General features: G+C 37.0%; 1 pseudogene; it reads left to right on the top strand.

Annotated features, from left to right (window-relative positions):
* The first annotated feature begins 4889 nt into the window (after window positions 1–4889).
* LOC138163094 (telomeric repeat-binding factor 1-like) lies at window positions 4890–6132 on the top strand (annotated as a pseudogene).
* Window positions 6133–11715: the final 5583 nt, after the last annotated feature.

Below are 11715 nucleotides of genomic sequence, written 5' to 3'. Positions count from 1 at the left end.
CACTTAAATTGACATCTGTGGGGTAAGAAACATCTGGGGTGGAATATTTATACATATGTCATCTCACTACATAGCATGACCCGGAATTCTACCATTGTTGCTGCTGCCTTTTAGCTTTACACTTTTGCTGACTCTAAAAACTGTAGAGTCTGAAACAAATCTAATCTCTTCCCTTGTTCAGAAAGAACTCTACTTAAGACAGCTTAATATAATGAAAATAATATGATATTTAGATTTAGATGTCCTGAGATCAAATTTTGGCTTTGGTAACGACTATGTGACCCTAGGAAAGTCGTTTAATTTCCCTGAGTTACTGTTTCCTCATCTATAAAATGAGGGTGTTGGATCAGAAGACCTCTAAGATTCCTTCCAACTCTAAACCTCTGATCCTACTATCATTGGGCAAGTTTTTAATGTGCCCTGGGACTCAGTTTCCTCACTTCTAAAGTGAGGAGGTTGAACTAGAGGACAGGGAAGATCATTCCCAGCTCCAGATGTATGATTTGGGCCTGTCAGTGGAGATTCAACCCACCAAATTTGTAGACCAAGAAATTCTAAAACAGTCCATTACAGTGTTAACTCTGAAGATGGGGCTCTCAAGGACTGAGAATGAACTGAACCAAGAATGATAGAATTTCAAAGTTAGAAGGTAATTCAAATGGCCACCTAATCCAACCCATACCTGAAAAATAACCCCTTCTTTAATATAATAAACATGGTGGTCATCTAGTCTGTGTTTGCTGATCTCCAGTGAGGGGAAATCCACTATTCCCTGAGGTAGCCCATTTCATTTTTGGATAGTTCTAATTGTTATTATATATATATATATATAATTTTTTCCTGACAACAAGTCAAAACCAAACCATCGCCATTGTCACCATTTACTGTGGCTCATCTATAAGGTTAAACAGAAGTAATAACGTCATTATCCATGGAACTTTTAGGAGAGCACCCACAAAGCATAAGAATCAAATTAATTTGGTGCTAATCCCCTACTCTCAGTCAGACACAACTTACCTTATGCTATTCTACTAAGTATAAAATCAAGTGGGAATCTACCAATGCTGTCAGAACAGAGGCTAGAAACTGGGGGAAAGCAAACAAACAAGAAAACAAAACAGAAGGGCACCAATGGCAAACTACTCCTTTCATAGTTTTTTGCTTTTTTTGTTGGGAATTGTAAATTCAATTCTTCTTTTTGCATCCTTGAAAGATGATACCTATGGGTCAATATCTTTAGCATCATAGATTTAGATCTGGAAGGGACCTGAGAGGTAATCTAGTTCCATCCCATTATTTTGCAGATGAAGAATATCAGGCTCAAGAAAGATAAATGACTTGCCCAAGGCCTCTCAGGTAGTAAACACTAAGGGCAAGATTTGAACCAATATTTTCAGATTTGAGAGCTAATGCTCTCCCCATCATAGTATGCTACTTCCTCTGGGTGAATAGTCATTGACCCATATTCTAATTTCTCATTTTGCATGTAAAAGCTTATCTATCTCATTAGCTTTCCATTATGGATCTTATTCCATGTCTTAATGGGTATCTACAGAGTAAAGTCTTATTAATTTGAATAAACAAGTATAGAACAATAATGGGGAGAGACAATATGAATTAGGGACAAACCTGAATTACAGAGATTTTTAGGAAGAAATTACATTTATTACTTTAAAGCATACATTAATACATTCTTCCACATTTCTTATACTAATCATTAGTCATGGAATGGTACTTCAAGAAAAGTAAGACATTAAATTGAAGTCTAATCTCTATCTGGATTATTGATTTATGAATTAGTTGGGACTGATTCAGTCAAGTTTTCCTGTGGATCAACATTTTAAGAGACAAGCTAAACAATTCCAAATATTTCCTCAGCAAATTTCTCTGGGCCAGCTTGATAAATTTTCCCCCATTTTCAACCTGTAAAAAACAAGAACACAGAGATTTACAAAGGGGTTTTTTCATTTTATTTCTTCTGAATAACAAATGACTCATTTATTATTGTTTTTGTTATTCAATCATTTCATGTTCAACTTGTGGTGTTCAACTCCTTGTGACCCCATTTGGGGTTTTCTTGACAAAGATACTGGAGCAGTTTGTCATTTCCTACTCTAGTTCATTTCACAAGTGAGGAAACTGTGGCAAACAGGGTTAAATGACTTTCCCAGGGTCATATAGTTAGTGTCTGAGGTCATATTTGAACTCAGGAAAATGAGCCCTCCTGATTTCAGGCCCAGCACTCTATCCTCTGTACTACCTAGCTGCCCTTGACTCATATTTATAGAGTGCTTCAAAATATATATAGAATAAATAAGACAGGTGCTACTAACTCTTCTAGGTGATAAAAGAAGCACAGAGATTTAAAATACTTTTTTCATGGTTATACTAAATATTAGAAACTAGGACTCAGTCAGCCTTCTGACTTTAAATTTAATGTTTGTCCAATGACACCAGCATTTCCCCTTTCTTATGTATGAAGAACTCTTGATCAAAACATTTTCAGAATTTCCACATATTAGTGGTTGTATTTTTTTTATCCATTACTCGATTAAAATACGTTATAACCAAAAGCTACTATGAATTCTAGAATGCTTTTAAATAAATTTGCATTTTGTTAAGACCATATCCATACATTTGAAAAATCACATATGTATACATTTATTCAGTCTACAAGTGGCATACTTGATCATCTATTATAACCTTCCCCCCAAGGGTCCACATATCCCAATTTGGGACTCACTGCTGTCTCTTTATATTTATCTCCAGGAATATAAATATATATGCAGGAATGTGTGTTTACTTCCATTTAAATCACAACTTTGTATCTGACTAAACATGTGGGCACACATATATGTACTGATGTAGGTATGTGGAGGTTTAACTAATAGTTTATCATGTTTTCATTTCCCTATAGTCTCCAAAGGGAGAAGGGAGACATCCTACTTCAAGCTAATCAAAAACAGTGTATTTTTAATGCTGGGCAAATCTTCTCTAGTAAAACTCAAAACCATGTAAACACTAGCATAGTTTTCAATTTGTAGTTAGATTTTAAGCCAGGAGGGTTTGGTTACATTTTATTTCATTATTAGTTTTCTTTTTTTAGTGAAATCCTTACAGTGGATTTGGAAACTAGTCATTTTCTGCCTCTTTTGAGAGGAGTATGTTTTGAAAAGACAACTGCATTGGAATGGATGTCTAAGCTTCAGGCTGGGTGGATTCAGAGGGGGAGGAGGAGTGGAAAACTGGGAAATCCATAGATTGGGCACTTTGACTAACTAAAGATGCTTGTTAGTGCCTTTTGGAGGCTGATTTTCACTGAGGGAAGAAAGATGTAACTGAAATGATTGCTTCATGTAGTAAGAAAAGTAGGCGATTGTGTGAAGAAAAACGATTCTTCTTAACAAGCCCACATTTTCATTCCAACATCATCTGGTACAAAAATGTACCCTCCAAAAGCATAAAAAGGAAAAAAAAATTAATGGGTCTGTAGTAGACAGAATTGAATTCTTCCACTCATCATACATGTACATAAGATGCCCCTACACTCTGTAGATGATAGAATCATTTTTATAATCACTATCAGAAGTAAACAGCCAGTGCGTTACATTAGGCATTTTCTAGACTTGATGCCAGAGTACTTGAATTTTAAGTGGCAGCTCCACCACTTAATAACTCTGGGAACATGAGCAAATAATTTAGCCTCTCTGAACCTCAGTTGCCTTCCCTGTAAAACAGCCACGGTCACGTTTGTGGTGACCAGCTACTAGGATTGTTGTAAGGCTCAAATGAAATGAATATGTAAAGAACTACATAAACATAAAGGACTACATACAGGTGAGCTGTTGTTACTTTAGTACATTGAGAAAGTTAACAATACAGGGGGCTCCCTTCACAGAATCTTGGAATTGGAAGGACCTCAATGGTTTAACCTACACAGGAAGAGGGATCTCCTCTATGCCATTGCTGCAAATGGTGATTCAATCTCTACTTGGAGGAATCTGTACTTAAACAGGAATCCCCTATAATATACTGCTGACAAGTGGTTCTAGTGAGATGAAATTGCTTTCTCCTGAGGCATCCTATTTCACTTTTAAGTATGATTTTAAGAAATATTTTTCTAAAATCATGCCTAAGTTTGTGTCTCTATGAATAACTTCTACCCATTGTACCTCATTATGCTTGCTAGGATTAAGCAGGATGAATCTAATCCCTTTTCCATATGAAGGCCCTTCATATCCTGGAAGACAGCTACAATGGTCCCCTCTAAGTAAGTATCCTTCATAATACAATCAGTCCTCCTATTACATATTATCTAGTCTCCTCACCATGTTGATTACTCTCCATTAGATACTTTCTGATTCTCAAAGACTTTCCAAAAAATATGGCACCTAGAACTAAAAACAATAAATACTCCAGTGCTATTTTGATCAGTGAGAACAAGCGTGCTTCATTCTGGTCACAATATATATTTCCATTTGTATAGTTCTAGTTTACATTCATGTTTCTGATTGACTGTACTCATGTTGACAGCTAACATTGAACTTGTGGGCCACTACAATCCCAAAGTCTTTTTGTGCAAACATTACTTCTATGTTACATAGCTCTTGAATTTACAAGACTAGTTTTTTTTTAGCCCAGGTGTAACATTTTAATGTTTATCCTCATATCATTTTATCTTGTCACATTTGCTTTATCATTCTGGCCTGATGAAACTTTTTTGGATCACAACTTTGTCATACTTTACATTAGCTAGGTATCTATAGACTTTCTACCCAACACGCTAGAGTCCTCTCTCCCTACCACCCCTGAAAAAAAATTTAAAATTGCTATGAAGAGAAACAGGGACAGAGGGGTTCCTTAGATGCTGGGAATTGGAAGAGGAAGCTATGGCGCCAAAGTTATCACAGGAATGGGTATATAACTTGATTATGAATCAGCAGTTCATTCCTTTTGAGGAAGTGGAATAAGAGGAATTCATGCCTTACACCATGGATACAGCAGCTATTTCCTTGTCCTGGGGATGGATGCTGGATTTCTTCTGCCTTAACTTCTGCCAGGCCTTCTGCAAAGATGATATTGAAGAATTCAAGCACAACTGCAACATTGTGGAGGCCTTTATTCATCACATCAGACAAACATCACATTATCTAAGAACTATATATGTGTGTCAGTTTTTAACAGGAATTGTGGAAGATAAAACACTGACTGCACAGTTTTAAAGTGATGCACGACTTACTCCATTGGAATCAATCTTGATGATTTGGGATAAAATTAGAAAGGAAAAAGAAACACTTCATGACCAAATTCGTGATTTATTTGAAATTCAGGCTGCAACAGTTTGCATGGAGAAAGCAAGCTATAAAGCAGAAGGTGTCTTTGAAAGACTATTTGGAGACACAGAGGATAATAAGCCTCTAAAAGGGTTTATTATTTATTTTATTTATTATTATTTATTATCTATCATGAAGATAATAATTAGGAAAATGAAGTCAATGCTTCACTTATAAATGCATGGTAGACAGTCGAGATTTATGCTGCAATCAGGTGTTACTTGAAAAATCATAATGCTTTCTAATGAAGGCAACATTAAAAGTAGTGGAAAGCAAAAAAGATGAAGACATTTTTGATCCCTTTGTTGAAAGAACAAGAGGTGAAACAGAAAATAGTGACAAACAGGATGTGAAAGCAGAGTCTCCTGCAGGTTCAACCTCTGGAACCAGGTCTAATGGAAATCTCTTATCTTTGTCACAAAATAAACTTAGAATTCATAGCACCAAGATTTTGATGAGACAAGAAAAAAATAAGGAGTCAAGGAAGTAAAAGGATTTGACAAAGTCTTAAAAGTAGTAGCAAAAGCACTAAAAAACATATAATAACCATTAAAGACAACAACAAAAACAAGGCAAACAAAGAAAAAACACTTCTGAAAGACCCAGACAATGGAAAAGGGGGGCATAGGGTTCCTATGAAGATAAGAAATTGAAATCAAGGATGAAAAAATGTGGGAAGGGATACTGGCAGAAAATTCTCTCAAGTTATAGATTATTCTGCAATAGAACAAAAACGTTAAAGGATTTGTGGTTGACTTTGAAGAAATTAGAACTAGTTTCATTAGACAATGAGGACTGAATGTGCTTGTAAAAGACGAGTTAAACAAAGAAAAGCATCTAGATCAATTGGTTGGTTTAAAACAATAGCAGGTGATGTACATCGAAATTTTAAAATGTTTTTGTGTGTTTTTAAATGTTTCTGTGGAATAAAGTCATTGGACCTCTTCTTATTACTATGTTTTGTTTTTTGAACCAATATTTAGTATCATTCTGTTTGGTTTAATATGGAATAGTCTTAAAAAAAATCTACCAAACAAAATTTGAATGTTTTGAGTCATTGAATAATAATGTTCTGCTAAGATACAATTCCTTGACTTTATGGCATGAAGGTAACACTTAACTTGCCCAAGGTTACACAGCTAGTTTTTTTTGTGTGGGTGTTAAGTGTCTGAGGCTGGAACCGAACTCGGGTCCTCCTGACTCCAGGGCTGGCGCTTTACTCACTACACTACCTCACCACCCAGTAACACTTAATTTCAAAGTCACATGGATAAAATCATAAATACACTGAATATTTTGTGTTTTCATATAAAGAGGAAGGTTTAAGGTAATAAATTACATACCTAAAATAATATAATATTAGCTAATAAATTTGCTTATATGACAGATTGTTTTAACTTTGATCTGATAGGCATTTAACTTAAATGTTAAGTTTGACTTTTGTAGTGTTATATATGAAAACATACATCATAAATATTAAGTTCTGAGATTTTGCTATGTAACATAGTACCAGCAAAGTGTATTAATTGTACTAGAAACACATGAACTGTGGCAGATCAAATTAGTAATTTTAATATCATTTAAGTGAAAATTGATTAGAATAACTCTTAGAATCATAACTGCTTGTTTTTTTTTTTTGTTCTTCATGTCTTGGTCAAGGAATATATAGAATCATTTAATTGTATTTGTTGTGAATGCATCAAATTAGTTGAACTAGTTAGAATATTTTTTTCTAAATTATCAAACCATGAAAAAATAACATCAAATTTATTTGTGGTAACTCTAGAATTGCCTTGCAAGTATTAGAGATTGGAGTTTGTAGATTGAATATAAGAAAATATTAGAATAACTGTGTCAGTGTCTTTTCCATTTTCTATTTAAAAATTCAGTTTTTACTCTCTTGCTGTTGAAATTGTGTATTACTAACTAAAAACTCAAATCCTCAAAAAAAAAAAAAAGACAAAAACCCCAAGCCAGCATCCCAATAGTAACAGTATATTACTTGGGATGATAATCCATTTTTTTCTCATTTTTACCACACAGGGGCTAGAGCTAATACAGTCCTTGGAAACAATCTAGCGTCTTCCAGAAGTGTCAAACATTCAGTAGATTGGCCACATTATGGCCTTCAATAATCCCAAGTATTGGGATTAAAATAGATTAAAATATAGTTAGGCAATACTTAACAAAATAAATTAAAAAATAACAAAAAGCCAAAGAACATAGGTAATGTTAATATGTGGTTTTCTAACACAATGTGCTACCTGCAGGAATCCTCATGTATAATTTAGTGGCCCTAGTTTCTATTGGAGTTTGATACTACTGATCTAGTAAAGTCCTCTCATCCGAGAGACAAGGTACCTGAGACAGAAATATGAGATTATATGATCAAAGTCCCTATACAGAATCTCTATTCTAGCCCATGTCTTCTGGATCTAAATTCCAGTGTCCTACCTCGCCTTTTGTGACTGGTCCAACCTCCTTATATCCTAGATAACACTCTTTCCCCTCCCCGCCCTTCACAAATTAATATTACCTGTCCATGCTATACTATGCCAAAGGGGATGGGCAGTTGGCGCAATTGAGAGTACCAACCTGGAGTGTGACCCTGGGCAAGTTACTTAATGCTGTTTGCCTCAGTTTCCTCATCTGTAAAATGAACTGGAGAAGGAAATGGCAAACTTCTCTAGTGCCTTTGCCAAGAAAACCCCAAATGAAGTCATGAAGAGTTGGACATGACTGAAACTTTGATTAACAATAAATGCTTATTGAGTTGAATTAAATGTCTCTCATTCTTTCACCTTGAAAGAAAGTTTCTCTAAAGAAGAATCAGGTGTCAGCATGTTAAGGTACCACAGTGAAGTGGGGACATAGAGAGAGAGAGAGAGAGAGAGAGAGAGAGAGAGAGAGAGAGACTTCCCATGTATGGGTGTACACCCATGTATATTGGGGGAGGGGAGCATCAGTATAGTTCTATATAGGCAATGGTGCATTTGCTATCATATTAGGTTAGTCCTCCCTAGAGGACTGCCCCAGGTCACAGGCAAAGAATCTTATTTCCACAAAATAAGATAGGCAAAGTTCCCTGAAATTCAGCTACCATTAGGGAGAACTTGAAGAAGTAATGACTCATTCCAATTCCTCCTAGGGCTAGTCTTATGGATAGATATATTATGCTAACAAGGGGCTAGAGGTAGATTTTGGAAGAACTGAGTTTGAATCTCACCTCAGATATTTTGTGTGCAACTATGGGTGAGTCACTTACACTCTCATTGGCCCAGGAGATTCTCTAAGGTACAAAAGAACTACCAATTTGCATCAGTAAAGAGAATTTCCATACTGGGAGTTTATCTACTCTAAGTTGTTGTGTTTTGTGGGTTTCTTTTTTTTTATTTTCCATAATAATTTCCCAAGATGGTAATGGTGGGTAGGAAAATGGAGAGAGAAGTGGGGAAGGGGGAAAACCATAAACAAGAGAGCATACTGCCTTAAAAAAGATCTAAAAGGGAGGGTTCTGAGGGTAAGTCTCCTTTCATTAACATATTAACATCTATTAATATGCCAGCAACTGGCCTCAGACATCTACTAGTGAGGTAGCCCTGGTCAAGTTACTTAACCCTGTTTGCCTCTGTTCTTCCTCTATAAAATGAGCTGGAGAAGGAAATGGCAAACCACTCCAGTATCTTTGCCAAGAAAACCCCAAAATGGGATCATAAAGAGTCAAATATGTCTAAAAGCAATGAAAAAAACCAGAGCAGTTTATCAGGTTAGATAATAATAGACTTAGAGATTCTAAGAATTAGAAAGGATCTCAGTAAGGGGTGGCTGGGTGGCACAATGAATAGAGCACTGGCCCTGGAGTCAGGAGGACCTGAGTTCAAATCTGGCCTCATATACTTAACACTTAACTAGCCATGTGACCTTGAGCTAGTCACAACCCCAATTGCCCTCCCCCCCCCCAAAAAAAAAGGATCTCATAAATCACTTGGCCTAACTCACAGGAACAGGAACCTCTTTTGCAACATCCCAGCCAAGTGGTTGTCCAGTATCCATTTGAAAACCTCCAGTGACAGTGAACCCAGTGATCCCTTACTTCAGTAGGAGGTAGATCATTTCTTCTGCATTGCTCAGGATTTTAGGAAGCTCCTTTAGGCATGCTTGGAAGAATAACTTTCACTCATTAGTATTGGTTCTGTTATTTTCTGAAATATAAAACTTCACTCCTGCTTTTACATGAAAATCCATTGAATAAAGCAAAACTAGGGGCAGCAGGTGAAAGTTGCAAAGATGCAAATTTCAATATGAAGAAAAACTTTAAAGCAACCTAAGCCATCTAAAAAGGGAATGGGTTCAGAAGGTTGTCTTTGGAAATCTTCCAGCAAAGAGTAGATGACCACTTTTTACACATGGGTGATTTCATCCAATCCCCTTGGGAACCACCACTCTGAGGTAATCCACCCCAATAGGTGAGACAAATAGTCATATACACATAGCCCTCCCTATATTTCACTGCCCCCCAAAGCCAGACCATGCTTCACTTTTCATCTGACTGTCCAAACCAGTCACATCCTCGCAACCTACATTCCCTCCACATTCCACCTCTGTCATCAAACCAACACTGACATTCCTTCTAGAACAGATATATCAACTGATGCCTCTATTTATATGTTCACCACCTCCTTGACTTTCTAAACCAAAACACCCTTCTCTGGTCACCATTCCCTTATATATGTTGTCTTTCAACTAGTAAATGTAAATTTCTTGAGGGCAAAGGCTGCCTTGCTTTTGCATTTCTCTTTTGTAAGTGCTTAGTAAATGTCTTTCATTTATTCATTGATTTATGCATTGGTTCATTAATTCATTCACTCACTCATCCATCCATTCAAGCAATCATGCTGAAGAAGGGATTCTTTAGGTAGTATGGGTTGTACTAAATGGACTCTGAGGTTCCTTCCAAGTCTGAAATTCTGTGATTTTGTGAACTATATAAAGACAGTGATTAGATCCCTTCCTTCCACATACTGGCATCTTCTTCTCTAGGCTAATCTCCACCTCCCAATCCCCTCTACACCTCTTTCCCCCCAGCATTTAAACTAATTTTTCTATATTAAAGTCCCAAGTCCTTTGACAATTCTTGTCAATTTCCTCTAGATATGTTGTTGTTCAGTCCTTTCTGTTGTGCACAACTCTTTGTGACCCTTTCTTTTTTGCAAAGATACTAGAGAGGTTTGTCATTTCTTTCTCCAATTCATTTTACAGATAAGGAGACTGAAGCCAACAGGGTTAAGTGACTTTCCCAAGGTCACATAACTAGTAAATATCTAAGGCTGGATTTTAACTTGGTTCTTCCTGACTCTGGATCTGGTAGTCTATCCACTGTCCCACCTAGCTTCCCTCCTCTAGATAGACTGTTTAGTCAATGTCCTTCCAAATATATGAAATCCAGATGTGGATACAGTCCTCCATCACAGAAAAAAGGTCTGCCCTATGAAAGGGCTGGATGTAGGACAGGCCTGTTGATGGATAAGAGCTTGACAGACTGGACAGCAAGGACTATAAAATGAATACTACTCTGAAAAGGAAGGTCCAGGATAACAATGCAATGGCAGGTGAGATATAGATGAGACCCTGGAAGGACCCTGGGGACAGAAAGCAGGTCATCGATAAAGAGAAGGCCCTAAAATCAAACCTTACCTACTCTACCATTTTGCTGAGAGTGGGCCCTTTTTCCCAGAGCTCAATGAAAGCTACCAAGTGGCCCAAATTCTCTATTTCCTAATGGCCCTTATACTGATTAAGTGATGAGAACCCTGATGCTTGCCAAGCAGCAAGAGGTTCTCTGGCAGGCTTCACTCCTCTCTTTATTTACACACAGACTTCATTCATAGGGACCATAGGAGCCCCAGAATGTCCTCATCAGCCTGGGATTCCACAATATTAGGCTCTCAGTGACAGCAGAACATCATGTTCTCTTGACTCATTTAGCTCACTCTCTAGCCGGAGATTATATATATTTTTGTAACTTTCATCTGCTCGTGAATCAATTCTCAGACCAATCCACATACACAGGGCCATTTGTGGTGGGAGAGCTGGTCTTATTTAGACTCTCTGTGGAAAGCTGTGCTCTGGAGAGAGATCAGCATGACTAAGTTACAGCGTTCTGTTCAGCGGATTCAAGAACAGCTTCCTGTGGATATAATGGCATTTTTCTCCCTCCATGTTTAGAAAAAGGAATAGATTCAAAAGATTCTAAGTGAAGGTGACATGGAGGTAGGTGGGGTAGCATACCACTGTCCACCTTCAGTAACAACAGCATCATTTCTTTAAGGGGAGGCATGCTGGCAAAGAATGAAAAAGCTTCTCTGGAAGGACTGAGCCACTG

Source organism: Petaurus breviceps, unplaced genomic scaffold (assembly GCF_028583685.1).
Source record: "Petaurus breviceps papuanus isolate PSGF00001 unplaced genomic scaffold, PetGlider_PUasm1.0 187, whole genome shotgun sequence".
Lineage (NCBI taxonomy): Eukaryota > Metazoa > Chordata > Mammalia > Diprotodontia > Petauridae > Petaurus > Petaurus breviceps.
Note: the sequence above shows the minus strand (reverse complement) of the source record. Positions and strands in the feature narration are given on the sequence as shown.